Here is a 16,106-nt window from a genome sequence, read left to right as displayed (position 1 = left end):
TTATTGTCAGCTTCAGTGGTGGGCATTGTTAGAAATTTAGCCATAAAACCACAATGTACCCATAATAATTTTAATTCATTGTCCAAGCTTTGTCACTATGAAATGCCTAGCCCTAGTTACAGAAAAGGAGCAACTCGGCGCACAAAAAAATCATAGAATCAAACTTTATTACCTAGGTACCAGCTTCATGCTTACATATTAAAGTTATTTACAAGGTTGATTTTGTAGAGAGGCATTGATTTTCATGTTCGGAAACAATATGAAGGGACCGCCTCATCAGCCGTAGCAAACACCCCCGTTAGATCATGTAGACATGGCGGTATAATTTACTAATATGACACTGTAGAGTTCAGCGAGAGAAATTAAGGGGAAAATGTTGTCATTAATTTGTGACTACATAACTATGTATTGTTCATTAATTTTAGTGTATTGGAAAAACATTGGCAAGTAAACATGTTCAAATGTCATATTTATAGTTTGGTATGATGCAATGCATGAAAGGAGTGACTAGCGCAATTTCCAAACTCTCCAAAGGTTTTTTTGCAAATAAAATATTCAGGCCTCGTGTGTGCCGCTGCATCTTCGATCCAACGGCTCCCCGGTGCTCATATTAGGTGCTCCCCGTAGCTTAATTACCCGCTACGGTGATATGAGCATCTAGGTCATATGATCAGTGATCAGATGGCACATGCGTAGTACTTGTACTTTCTGCGCATTTCCCAAACTCTATCAGCCGTATATTGCAAAAACATTCAAACCTCCTATTGTGGGCCGTTAGATCTCAGTGAACTCGTATCACCATAGAATCTACGGTGCGGGAGCACCTCATACTATCCCGTGCGAGAAAACATAAGGTGCTATCGCAGTTTGGATGCTACGGTGATACGAGCTTGGAGGTTGTTTGATCTGAGATCCAATGGCATCTGAGCAGTATTTGTGCTTGTAAGCAGTGGCCGAACTCTTTTGGGGCTTTTCTGCAAAAAACAATTCGAACCACCGAGCAGGTGTTGGTCACAAATCCAACGCCTCCGAAGAGCTTGTATCACCAAAGCATCTAAGGTGTGGTAGCACATGATATTCTTACATACAGGAGAATATGATGCCCTCCTTCATCTTAGATGCTACGGTGATACGAGCTTCGAGGTCGTTGGATATGGGATCAAAGGGCATCTAAGTAGTTTTTGTACAAATTGTGTGCAATTCTCAAACTCATCAAGGTTTCCTGCGGAAATATTAAGACACATCATGTGAGCTGCTATATCTCAAATCTACAAGCTCCAAGCAACTCGTATCGGCATATAGCATCTAAGGTATGGGGGCACATGATATTCTCCCGGGGAGGAGGGGTGGCGGTGCACAACCAATCGGTGGCTGGGAGGGTGGGGACAAATATAATCTAAACAACCCTAAACGGAGCTCCACAATTTTATCTAAGGTCGAGGGGTTGACCCCCGACAATCATAGCTCCGCCTAAACAGAACATTTGCATGTACTGTAGTAATAGACTTAATATTCATGTTTCAGTTTCATGTTCATTTTAAATATTGAACCGAGGACCATGGATGTCTTACATTTTACTCCCTCCGTTCCCAAATATTAGTCTTTTTAGAGGCTTCAAATGGACTGGCACATACGAATGTATATAGAAATATTTTAGAGTCTAAATTCACTCATTTTGCTCCGTATGTAGTCACTTGTTGAACTCTCTAAAAGACTAATATTTAGGAATAGAAGGAGTATTTTTGAATTCGTGTCATACATGCATGGTTTGGAAAAATAGATGCACTATACTTATTGGATTGTTGTTGTGTTCGTGCGTGTGTGTGTCTCTGTGTGTGTGTGTGTGGTCATATGCTTAATACATACAAAGTTTTCTCACCTCCATGTTGTTCATCTTTTAAATTTGAATTTGCATTGGAAAACGTACTAGGGATACCATGAAATGTGAAATCCACGTTGAGATCACTATATCACAAACTCACTCTAATTCAACAACTCGTCATAAATCAATTACCACGTTGAGATTAGTATTTGCAAGGAAAATACGGGTATTGTAATACACATAGATTCGTTCGGCAATTTAAAAGGTTCATTTCGTATTCTCGAATGGTAGGACCCAACGGCGTACCAGCCACACCTTGGCTCGTGTTGATCCTAAAAAAAGCGGGCTCGTGTCCTTCGGTGGCGTGCGTGGTACGCACATTAGGCAACCCCATTACCCCAACCAGTCAAGCCTCAGCGTTTCAAGTCGAAATATCTGGCGGCCAGAATTCCAGCCCTAGGAAATTCCCCTCATGTCCCCGGTCCATAATGACTACCGATGAACAACGGAGGGATGCTTTAGTAACTAGACAACGTTACCTACCGTGTCGAGCACGGTTCAATTCCCTCGGTCGCTGCTCATCAAGGTCACCCGTCAACTGCATTGCCTAGTACTACTACTACTACTACTACACCAGGATGAGCACAGAATTGAGCCCGTTTGTTCGTGCCTATTACTTGAGTTAATATATCAGGCAATGCACTGGTACGGAGGGATTATCCTTTTACTCTGCATATATAACTTGTCTGAAGTCTAACTAAGCAAAATGTTTGACCAAATCCTTTCTTAAGAAATACAACAGGACAGATGTATGACTTGAAAATTTATTGCATGATGCAGGTTATGATATTGTTTCGAATCCTGGATCTTAAATTTCTGAAAATCCAAAAGTGAGCATAAATTCTTGAAACTAAGCATGGTCACGTGATATGGCACAAATATTATTTTGTAAGTTTTTTCTTCAATTTGAGACAAGCTGCTTATGACAAGTTGCACAAATGAAGAGCCAAGGTATTTTGGAAGAAAGACCTGTCACGTTAAGGCAAACGCTTTCACTATTGAAACCGTGGGCGTTTACGTGCCACCACGAGTCCCCGCTTCTCATCGGCAATCGGCAGGTGCCGTCCAAGCAAGCGTGTGAGTCGACGGGAGGCGTGCGAGCAGACCGTTGTGCCGGCTGTCAGGGAGGCGTGCGAGCAGACCGCTGTGCAGGCTCACCGGGAGGCGAGCCCTTTGACCAGGCTCCGCCGCCCACCGTCGTCCCAACTGCTCCCACTTTTAATGTCGCTGGCGCCGCAGTTTAAAATCAACCCCGCACTACCCGGTACTCCCTCCTTTCCGGTTTATAGGGCTTATCTCAAAATATTAGTTTTTCCATTTTATAAGGCTCAATTTTGTTGTTTCCCATCACATGTTCAGATTCCAAGGTAAATTAAATCATTGTATGCAAGTATTAAGAGAAAATTGATCAATGCATGTAATTTATGCATGCATGCATTGCAATTAATGCATTGGTAAACATATTTTTTGAGAAAAACAAGAGCATTAATTGGGTGCTTTTGCAAACTACAAAAAGTATTCCACCACTCACCATCTACCTTGGTTGGTGAGATTTTTAAATTGAGCCTTATAAATCGGAAAGGAGGGAGTATCGCTACAATCCTCTCTCTTCCTCTCCGATTCTCCTATCGTCTACCTCCAACTAGCCTGACCTAAATGTACGCCATGCCGCATCACGATGGTCTGCCCTTAGTGTTCCAGTTTCCTGAGGAAGACACCCAGCCGGAGTCTCAAGAACATAAGGCGCTTTGGGACGAGCTTGAACTGGCCTTGCGGGAAGACGCCGCGCCTGTCCCCGCTCCCGTTCCGGCTCCCGTCGCCCCGACTGCGCCAACGCCCATCCCCGTGGCATTGATGGGATGGGAGCTGCACATTGTCGCCGAGCTTGATCCCACGGGGTTCCATGAGGTGCCCGCCGACTTTCACACGCCAGTGCACCTGCCAGCGCATGCGCCTGCACGTGCACTGACGCGCACGCCCGTGCCGGTGCCTGTGCACCTGCCAGCGCCTGCGCCTGCGCGTGCACTGACGTGCGCGCCCGTGCCGGTGCCCGTGCACATGAATGTCTCCGCCGCGCCGTTGACAGCGCCTGTCCCCGCACGGGTGCCAGTGCCCCCCTCAGCGGCATGGATGGCCGCCGTCGACCGCTTTCTTGCACCAACGCCAGTCGCCTCCTCCCGCCAGTCGACTCGCTCCGAAGTCCAGAACATTTTGGCCTTCCTTGAAGCTAGGCCAACGTCCAGGAGTACGCCAACAACGGCGCAAGACGCCGCCGTCGCCATCGGTCAGTGCCCCGACGACACACAGAGCACGGCAGAGGAGCCGCTTCCCACCGCGAGACGCCCCCGCCGCCGCCGCCGCGTAATCTAAATTTGCCATGAAAAACGTTCGTATTGCCATGCTTAAAATCCGAACGTTTATCATTTCCGTTTATTTTATATCGATCGTCGTATAATTTAAAGTCGGATTCAGACTGAACGAAATGTATGGTTTGATCGATTGAATGTTATGCTAGAGCCGTATCAAATTAAATATAAAACGTCATCAAGCCACATGTATTCCTTGTCATCCAACGACCTAGACTGCTTCAATGTCGAGCGCTCAACACGTTTAGCGTGCAGTTAATTTCATGCCAAAAATAGTGCTAATCACATGACAACACGCGAATAATATCCTAGTAGTTAATATCCGCATGCACTTAATATACATCCAAATTAACGTGCATTGCACGTACACACTGACTAGTGCTCCTAGTACGTGAAACTGGTGCCGTGACTTGTGAACGCGTCTAGATATGGTCAACGGTAACATCGCCCGCGAGTTCTTCCTGTTTGCCTGTGCGTCTAAACGCAAAAGGGGACGACAGAGAGAGAGCACAGATGGAACCCACCAGTAAGTGAAGACGTGTAGATATATTTTGTGCGTGGGAGGAAGCAAGGTCAACTGATCACATAGGGTCGCCGTGCGATCGAAAGAGTGAGACGGGTTGGAGAGAGTGACCTAGATAGACGATGTGCGTGAGAGAGTATACAATGTGAATAGGTCGAATTGGGCTCAAACATGGTGATATATCTTTTTGTCCGAGAAAGAGCAAGGTCAATCGAGACATACGAAGAGAGAGAGAGAGAGAGAGACAGAGAGAGAGAGATTGAGTGAGCGTGGCCCACCATGAGGCCGAAAGAGTGGTGGCATCTTGGATGGACTGACCTAGATAGACAATCTGCGTGAGAGAGTATAGAGTGTGTCGATCGAGGCCCGAACAGGGAGATATATCATTTGTGTGTGAAAGAAAACGAGGTTAAACGAGACTCGGATAAATAGAGCGAGATTTAGCGAGTGTGGCCCGCCGTGCGGAAGAAAGAGTGAGACAGTCTCGAGGGAGTGACCTAGATATACAACGTGCATGCGTGCGCATGCACGAGAGGTTGGGGGGCTAGATAGGCAATGCATGTATTTAGCGCGAGAGGGTGAGAGGGAGAGGGGGGAGAGAGAGAGAGCTCGGCATGGGGTGCAATGGCGGGTGTGTGAGGTAAATACATTTGGTAATAGAGTAGAAAAAGGGGTTGTGTAGTTGAGAGACTTAGAGATCGAAACATGGAGAGAAAGAATGAACGTGTGTTGGAAACCGGTAGCATCCTAAGGTGGTTAATAGAGGAAGATTGACCGATACAGGAAGTATGTAGCGTTTGTGCGTGGGGGGGGTGGGGGCTAAAAACAACATTTGAATTTACATAGTATGAGACTTAATATCGATGTTTCAATTCGGTGTACAGATTTGAACCGAGGAGCAGGCATACGGGTAATTATTTCGAATTCGTGCCATACTAAGTTTCGAAAAGTTGACATTGACTCAGTTTGTTGTGCTATTCTGTAGGTCATATGTTTGAATCCATCCAAAAGTTTTCTCACTACCATGGTGTTCATCATATACATATGCATTTGTATTAAAAAAAGTAGCATGGATACAGTGAAATGCGAAATCCACGTTAGAATTGGAGATCGCTACGTGACACACACTCTAATTCAAATAACTAACTACGTGACACACACTCTAATTCAAATAACTAATTATGTGAGACACACTCTAATCCACGTTAGCGTGGGTACCGTTTTGATTTTTTTTCAAATAACTCCTCATTAATTAATTTATAGTACTCCCTCTGTTCACTTTTATAAGACCTTGAAGACATTTCAGACAATGTGCAAAACAGTTCATTTTAAGTTGTTTGAAACGACTTACAAAAGTGAACGGATGGAGTATCTCGTTTCGAATGACTAATTATTGCAAGGAAAACACGGGCATGGTAATACATACAGATTCGTTTGCAAATGAAAGAAGATTCGTTTGCATTCTCAAATGTAGGCACACCAAGCAAACCAAGGTCGTGTCGTTGTGGACGCTGCTTCGGTGCCTTAAAGGCAACTGCCTTTGCGTCACTGACATGTGGGCCAGCCACCTGTTGGGCCCATATGTCATGGACACAAAGGCAGGTGCCTTAAGGCACCGAAGCATAGTCCTGTCGGGGTGGTCGCTTGTGTCGGACGGACGCGTAGCACCCAGCCACCCCCCCAAAAAAGGACGACGACAATATAAGTTCGCGCTTCCACGTTTCGGATTGAAATATCTGGCGGCCCCAATTCCAGCCCTGCAAAATCTCTCTTCTCCACCGTCTCCTTCCGCGCCCAGATTGCTCAAATCCCTAATTCGCCGCCAACCCTCGAATCGCCCCTCATCTCGTCTCTTTCCCCACCTCTGTGCCGGACGACGACGACGACGAAGACGACGGTCGCGCTTCACCACCGCACCGGAGCTACCTCATCTACGCCGTCGTCCACCACACCGGGTGGTCCACCGACAACGTCGGCCGCCGCAACCGACGTGCCTCACAGACACCGAGTCCACTGCATCAGGTGCGCTTCACCGACGCCGTCTCCCAGCTCACCGGGGCTACTTCACCGAGCACATCGTCGCACCTCCGCCCCCCGAGGCCGTTGGGGCTTCACCAACGGTCTCGTCCACCGCATCGTAGCGCTCCGCTGCCACTCAAGATCTGCATCCGTGCACGGCCAGCCAACGCCAGCGCATCACCCTCAACGGCTCTGAAGTGACCCGGACTCTAGCTAGGCGAGCATGCCCAAACGCCGGCCCGAACTAGGTATCCACACATCACTCCCTTGTGCACTGTTCCAACGATGTTTGGATATCCTTTCACTGCTCTCTTAGCTTACACGCCTATGCAACTCTGACCTTAACTCTTATTTCTTCTGGAGATATCATCTGAAACAAGCAAATCCATATTTTAGCGAAGCATGACGGCGCTACGGGATCTGGTACACATCTTGCACACCCGTATAACCTTGTAAGTATCTGTCCTCCGGTACAACATCAAGGTCGATTCCTCTTATTTGATCAACCATTCGCCGTGTCAAAAATGCAGAGGGGGATGCAAGGAGCACAAGGCCTGCACATCCAAGCAAGTGGTAACATGAACTTGTACATGGAACATCCCAAGCGCAATCAGAGCTGAAGTGAGCCTGTACAATGAGCTAGCGTAAGTCCCTGCATTTCATTTAATTCGTACTGGTATTCGTGTATGATTTGTGTGCAGTGGCTGATCGATGAATTCAAGTTACCAGGGGCGAACATTTAACTTAAAAAATACCAAGGCACTTGCACTCCAGAAATCAACATAACTAGAGAAATGTGAAGCTACATGCACTTTGAAAACCAGCTAATGATCCAAAGTAGTTCAGATTATAAACACTAAATGATGCAAGCACCAAAAAACATAAAATGCAACATGGTGTACAAGGACTACAAACATGGTCTGTACCTGCTTGAATTATTCGTTCTCTGGCTGAAAATATCGAAGTGTAATTGCACGTATAACCAGTGCGCAAACTGCATATCAATATATCTATCATGCACAAGTATGCCAATAGTTTCAAACAACAGATTAGAAAAGTATTTATGCTATGTTGTCATGATACGGGGACTTTCTGGTAGATGGCCTCGACGTTTCCTCAAGCTATGAAAATGCACTATAATTTTCTTGTCATCAATGCCTGCAAATCTCTGTCTCTCTCAACATAGTAGGTCATCATTAGACACTAAATCCTTCAATGAGCTTGCAAAATGCTTGCATTAGATCCCTCATTAGACACTATATGTTCATCACCAGGAGCATGTAAAATGTTTGCATCAAATCCTTCATTAGCAGTCTGTTCATTAGACACTTCAGGCTCATGAACAACATGAGCTTGTATGTTTGCATCGGAAACTTGATTAGATACATCAGATTCAGTCAGTTCAGTATTGATTGGGGGAGTTATAAAATAAGTAGAAATTGGTTTCATTTTCTCATAGATTCCCTACATACAAGCAGTTTTACAACACCGTCAGGTTTAACTATTGGCCAGAAATTGAAGAGTTGAATTAGATATAATCAGGGATGTGATGTACCTGCTCGTTGCGCATGCTACTCTTGCAATTAGCGACTGTCCGTTTGCGCAAGCTCGATGCCATGCCCGTGCTGCCGCCACTGCCTCCCACGCAGGCTACACCCAGGGTTGGATCTTCATCTTCTTGTCCTTCCGTTCGCTTGAAGCCCGGCGACCGCCCTCCAACGAGGGCGCGAGGAAGTGCCGTGTCGGTCTATCCAGCGGCGGCTAGGTTAGGAGCGAACCAGACTTGAGGCTGGAGCGAATGAATTGGGATTTTTCCTGCTGTCGATCGATATGGGAGGCGCTCATTTGGGCCGCGAGCCTGCTATAGGGCCTGCCTATCACTTATGTTTTTGGGCCATCCAAATTGAAACATTTTTCTTCATTTTTTACATTGCCTGCTCGTGCGTTGGGACGAACAAAACTAGAATGGGCCAACCTGGACGACTCAAACTAGGTGCACACTTTCCAGCCACCTGAGGCGGCCACCCATACCAGCCCCTATGGTGGCGTCGCCCCTTTTTGCGTGTATGATTGGATAGTGAAAAATATTCCAGTGGCGCTTTTGATTTACCCACAGAATGGTTGAATTGCTTGTTTCTATGAACTGAGTTCGCCAATAATGTGAAAGATGCCAGTCTTTTCATCCTATTATAGATTGCTTAGATCTCGATATGCCAAAAGTAATCGCATGAAATATACCGTAAAAGCCAGTGTGATGTGTTTGGCTACAACTAGTCTGACTACACGTCCTCATATAACATATCAAGGACGCACCATCTTACCAGATTAACCATTCGACTTACCCATGCAATGTGGGAAGAAAGAAGTATTAGGACTGCGTATCCAAGCAATTGATGCCATGGACTCCTTTGTACAACCATGTAAGCGAAAAAGAAGTTGCAGTGTGCCTGTACAAAGAACTAGCATAAGTTCAGTTACCTGCTTCTTGGAATTTTAGTTAGCCACTTATTGCAAAATTGTTCAATTACGTTGCTTGGCTTAATTTAGTTTGCTATTGATTACATAATGGCACATCATGTTAATCATATTGTAGACTGCGCCTATCTATGTGTTTGATACTTACTGTTAAGAATTACCTGTTTGCCTTAACTTAAATATCTACTTGTTTGTTTAACTGCTTTGCTGCTGCAACAGCGGGTTACAATGATGTTAATAACTACTTTTCAGCATCCAATTGAAACTCTTTAATTCCTTGTTTGCTTAACTGGTTTGCTGTTATAACTCCCAGTTGAGATGTTTTGCTAACTTCAACTTTTCTGAATCCAATCGGAACTTTAATGGCAAAACAGGTTAGCCCAAGATCAAAGAGCGAGGTCCCCATGGACGTTGCATCATCCCACAGCAGTGGCACTGGCCCAATCGTGCATTATGAATTGCCTGTTGGGGAACGTTGCAGAAAACAAAAATTTTCCTACTCGTTTCACCAAGATCCATCTAGGAGTTCATCTAGCAACGAGTGATTAGATGCATCTACGTACCTTGTAGATCGCGAGCGGAAGCGTTCAAAGAACGGGGATGATGTAGTCGAACACGACGTGATTCAAATCACCGATGATCAAGCACCGAACGGACGGTGCCTCCGCGTTCAACACACGTATGGAACGGATGACGTCTCCTCCTTTCTTGATCCAGCAAGGGGGGAAGAGAGGTTGATGAAGATCCAGCAGCACGACGGCGTGGTGGTGGATGCAGGGCGTCACAGTAGCAGGGCTTCGCCTATACTACGAGAGAGAGACGTAACGGGGAGAGAGGAAGCACCAAAGGCTGAGGTATGAAATCTCTCCTCTCCCCCACTATATATAGGAGGGCCAAGGGGGGGTGGTGCGCAGCCTAGGAGATCCAATCTCCTAGGTGCGGCGGCCAGGGGAGGGTTTCCCTCCCCCCCAAGGCACCTCGGGGTGCCTTCCACCACTTGGACTCCTCCGTGGTGGAAACCCTAGGCGCATGGGCCTAGTAGGGCTGGTGCCCTTGGCCCATGAAGGCCAAGGCGCACCCCCTACAGCCCATGTGGCCCCCCGGGACAGGTGGCCCCACCCGGTGGGCCCCCGGGACCCCTCCGGTGGTCCCGGTACAATACCGATAACCCCGAAACTTGTCCCGATGGCCGAAATAGCACTTCCTATATATAATTCTTTACCTCCGGACCATTCCGGAACTCCTCGTGACGTCCGGGATCTCATCCGGGACTCCGAACAACATTCGGGTTACTGCATATTCATATCTTCATAACCCTAGCGTCACCGAACCTTAAGTGTGTAGACCCTACGGGTTCGGGAGACAAGCAGACATGACCGAGACGACTCTCCGGTCAATAACCAATAGCGGGATCTGGATACCCATGATGGCTCCCACATGCTCCACGATGATCTCATCGGATGAACCACGATGTCGAGGATTAATCAACCCCGTATACAATTCCCTTTGTCAATCGGTATGTTACTTGCCCGAGACTCGATCGTCGGTATCCCAATACCTTGTTCAATCTCGTTACCGGCAAGTCACTTTACTCGTACCGTAATGCATGATCCCGTGATCAACCACTTGGTCACCTTGAGCTCATAATGATGATGCATTACCGAGTGGGCCCAGTGATACCTCTCCGTTATCCAGAGTGACAAATCCCAGTCTCGATCCGTGTCAACCCAACAGACACTTTCGGAGATACCTGTAATGCACCTTTATAGTCACCCAGTTACGTTGTGACGTTTGATACACCCAAAGCACTCCTACGGTATCCGGGAGTTACACGATCTCATGGTCAAAGGAAAAGATACTTGACATTGGAAAAGCTCTAGCAAACGAACTACACGATCTTTGTACTATGCTTAGGATTGGGTCTTGTCCATCACATCATTCTCCTAATGATGTGATCTCGTTATCAATGACATCCAATGTCCATAGCCAGGAAATCATGACTATTTGTTGATCAACGAGCTAGTCAACTAGAGGCTTACTAGGGACATATTATGGTCTATGTATTCACACGTGTATTACGATTTCCGGATAATACAGTTATAGCATGAATAAAGACAATTATCATGAACAAAGAAATATAATAATAATGCTTTTATTATTGCCTCTAGGGCATATTTCCAACAGTCTCCCACTTGCACTAGAGTCAATAATCTAGTTACATTGTGATGAATCGAACACCCATGGAATTTTGGTGTTGATCATGTTTTGCCCTAGGGAGAGGTTTAGTCAACGGATCTGCTATATTCAGGTCCGTATGTACTTTACAAATCTCTATGTCTCCATCTTGAACATTTTCACGAATGGAGTTGAAGCGACGCTTGATGTGCCTTGTCTTCTTGTGAAACCTGGGCTCCTTGGCAAGTGCAATAGCTCCAGTTTTGTCACAAAAGAGTTTGATTGGCCCCGACGCATTGGGTATGACTCCTAGGTCGGTGATGAACTCCTTCACCCATATTGCTTCATGTGCTGCCTCCGAGGCTGCCATGTACTCCGCTTCACATGTAGATCCCGCCACGACGCTCTGTTTGCAGCTGCACCAGCTCACTGCTCCACCATTCAACATATACACGTATCCGGTTTGTGACTTAGAGTCATCCAGATCTGTGTCGAAGCTAGCGTCGACATAACCCTTTACGACGAGCTCTTCGTCACCTCCATAAACGAGAAACATTTCCCTAGTCCTTTTCAGGTACTTTAGGATATTCTTGACCGCTGTCCAGTGTTCCTTGCCGGGATTACTTTGGTACCTTCCTACCAAACTTACGGCAAGGTTTACATCAGGTCTGGTACACAGCATGGCATACATAATAGAACCTATGGCTGAGGCATAGGGGATGACACTCATCTCTTCTATCTCTTCTGCCGTGGTCGGACATTGAGCTGAGCTCAATTTCATACCTTGCAAAACAGGCAAGAACCCTTTCTTGGACTGATCCATTTTGAACTTCTTCAAAATCTTATCAAGGTATGTGCTTTGTGAAAGACCTATGAGGCATCTTGATCTATCTCTGTAGATCTTGATGCCTAATATATAAGCAGCTTCTCCAAGGTCCTTCATTGAAAAACTTTTATTCAAGTAGGCCTTGATGCTGTCCAAGAGTTCTATATCATTTCCCATCAAAAGTATGTCATCTACATATAGTATGAGAAATGCTATAGAGCTCCTACTCACTTTCTTGTAAACGCAGGCTTCTCCATAAGTCTGCGTAAACCCAAACGCTTTGATCATCTCATCAAAGCGAATTTTCCAACTCCGAGATGCTTGCACCAGCCCATAAATCGAGCGTTGGAGCTTGCACACCTTGTTAGCATTCTTAGGATCAACAAAACCTTCCGGCTGCATCATATACAATTCTTCCTTAAGGAAACCATTAAGGAATGCCGTTTTGACGTCCATTTGCCATATTTCATAATCATAGAATGCGGAAATCGCTAACATGATTCGGACGGACTTCAGCTTCGCTACCGGTGAGAAAGTCTCATCGTAGTCAACCCCTTGAACTTGTCGATAACCCTTAGCGACAAGCCTAGCTTTATAGATGGTCACATTACCATCCGCGTCTGTCTTCTTCTTAAAGATCCATTTATTTTCTATGGCTCGCCGTTCAACGGGCAAGTCAGTCAAAGTCCATACTTCGTTTTCATACATGGATCCTATCTCGGATTTCATGGCTTCTAGCCATTTGTCGGAATCCGGGCCCGCCATCGCTTCTTCATAGTTCGAAGGTTCACTGTTGTCTAACAACATGATTTCCAAGACAGGGTTGCCGTACCACTCTGGTGCGGAACGTGTCCTTGTGGACCTTCGAATTTCAGTAGGAGCTTGATCAGAAGTATCTTGATCATCATCATTAACTTCCTCTCTAGTCAGTGCAGGCACCTCAGGAACATTTTCTTGAGTTGCGCCATTTACCGGTTCAAGAGGTAATACTTCATCAAGCTCTACTTTCCTCCCACTTACTTCTTTCGAGAGAAACTCTTTCTCTAGAAAGAATCCATTCCTGGCAACAAAGATCTTGCCTTCGGATCTGAGGTAGAAGGTATACCCATAAGTTTCTTTAGGGTATCCTATGAAGACGCATTTTTCCGACTTGGGTTCGAGCTTTTCAGGTTGAAGTTTCTTGACATAAGCATCGCATCCCCAAACTTTTAGAAACGACAGCTTAGGTTTCTTCCCAAACCATAATTCATACGGTGTCGTCTCAACGGATTTCGACGGAGCCCTATTTAAAGTGAATGCGGCAGTCTCTAAAGCATAGCCCCAAAAAGATAACGGTAAATCGGCAAGAGACATCATAGATCGCACCATATCTAAAAAAGTGCGATTACGACGTTCGGACACACCATTACGCTGAGGTGTTCCAGGCGGCGTTAGTTGTGAAACTATTCCACATTTTCTTAAGTGTGTGCCAAATTCGTGACTCAAGTATTCTCCTCCACGATCTGATCGTAGAAACTTGATTTTCCTGTCACGTTGATTCTCAACTTCACTCTGAAATTCCTTGAACTTGTCAAAGGTTTCAGACTTGTGTTTCATTAAGTAGACATACCCATATCTACTTAAGTCATCAGTGAGGGTGAGAACATAACGATAGCCACCGCGAGCCTCAACACTCATTGGACCGCACACATCAGTATGTATGATTTCCAATAAGTTGGTTGCTCGCTCCATTGTTCCTGAGAACGGAGTCTTGGTCATTTTTCCCATGAGGCATGGTTCGCATGTGTCAAATGATTCATAATCAAGAGATTCTAAAAGTCCATCTGCATGGAGCTTCTTCATGCGTTTGACACCTATGTGACCAAGGCGGCAGTGCCACAAGTATGTGGGACTATCATTATCAACTTTACATCTTTTGGTATTCACACTATGAATATGTGTAGTAATACGCTCGAGAGTCATTAAGAATAAACCATTGACTATCGGAGCATGACCATAAAACATATCTCTCATATAAATAGAACAACCATTATTCTCGGATTTAAATGAGTAGCCATCTCGTATTAAACGAGATCCTGATACAATGTTCATGCTCAGACATGGCACTAAATAACAATTATTGAGGTTTATAACTAATCCCGTAGGTAAATGTAGAGGTAGCGTGCCGACGGCGATCACATCAACCTTGGAACCATTCCTGACGCGCATCGTCACCTCGTCCTTCTCCAGTTTCCGTTTATTCCGCAGCTCCTGTGGTGAGTTACAAATATGAGTAATGGCACCGGTATCAAATACCCAGGAGTTACTACGAGTACTGGTAAGGTACACATCAATCACATGTATATCAAATATACCTTTGGTGTTGCCGGCCTTCTTATCCGCTAAGTATTTAGGGCAGTTCCGCTTCCAGTGACCCTTCCCTTTGCAATAAAAGCACTCTGTCTCAGGCTTGGGTCCATTCTTTGACTTCTTCCCGACAGCTTGCTTGCCGGGCGCAGCAACTTCCTTGCCGTCCTTCTTGAAGGCTTTCTTACCCTTGCCCTTCTTGAACTTAGTGGTTTTATTCATCATCAACACTTGATGTTCCTTCTTGACTTCTACCTCTGCTGATTTCAGCATAGCAAATACTTCAGGAATGGTCTTTACCATCCCCTGCATATTAAAGTTCATCACAAAGCTCTTGTAGCTTGGTGGAAGCGACTGGAGGATTCTGTCAATGACCGCGTCATCCGGGAGATTAACTCCCAGCTGAGTCAAGCGGTTATGTAACCCAGACATAGTGAGTATGTGCTCACTGACAGAACTATTTTCCTCCATCTTACAGCTGAAGAACTTATCGGAGACTTCATATCTCTCGATCCGGGCATGAGCTTGAAAAACCATTTTTAGCTCTTCGAACATCTCATATTCTCCATGTCTCTCAAAACGCTTTTGGAGCCCCGGCTCTAAGCTGTAAAGCATGCCGCACTGAACGAGGGAGTAGTCATCAGTACGTGTCTGCCAAGCGTTCATAGCGTCTTGGTTCTGTGGGACGGGTGGATCACCTAGCGGTGCTTGTAGGACATAATCTTTCTTGGCAGCTATGAGGATGATCCTCAGGTTCCGGACCCAGTCCGTATAGTTGCTGTCATCGTCTTTCAGCTTGGTTTTCTCTAGGAACGCGTTGAAATTGAATACAACGTTGGCCATTTGATCTACAAGACATATTGTAAAGATTTTAGACTAAGTTCATGATAATTAAGTTCATCTAATCAAATTATTAATGAACTCCCACTCAGATTAGACATCCCTCTAGTCATCCAAGTGTTACACGATCCAAGTCAACTAATCCGTGTCCGATTAACACGTGAGATGGACTAGTCATCGTCGGTGAACATCTCCATGTTGATCGTATCTTCCATACGACTCGTGTTCGACCTTTCGGTCTCTGTGTTCCGAGGCCATGTCTTCACATGCTTAGGCTCGTCAAGTTAACCCTAAGTGTTTTTGCATGTGTAAAACTTCTTACACCCGTTGTATGTGAACGAAAGGATCTATCACACCCGATTAACACGTGGTGCTTCGAAGCGACGAACTGTAGCAACGGTGCACAGTTAGGGGAGAACACTTCTTGAAATTGTTGTAAGGGATCATCTTATTTACTACCGTCGTTTTAAGTAAACAAGATGCAAAACATGATAAACATCACATGTAATCAAATAATAATAGTGACATGATATGGCCAATATCACATAGCTCCTTTGATCTCCATCTTGGGGCTCCATGATCATCCTTGTAGATCGTCATACTCATCGACATATAAGTCGTGATTCCTTGTACAAGAACATGATCAATCTCATA

This window comes from Triticum urartu, chromosome 3A (genome assembly GCF_056163025.1).
Source record: "Triticum urartu cultivar PI428250 chromosome 3A, HENAU_Tu73, whole genome shotgun sequence".
In the NCBI taxonomy this organism is placed as follows: domain Eukaryota; kingdom Viridiplantae; phylum Streptophyta; class Magnoliopsida; order Poales; family Poaceae; genus Triticum; species Triticum urartu.
The sequence above is the reverse complement of the archived record's forward strand: the minus strand, read 5'-3'. Positions refer to the sequence as shown.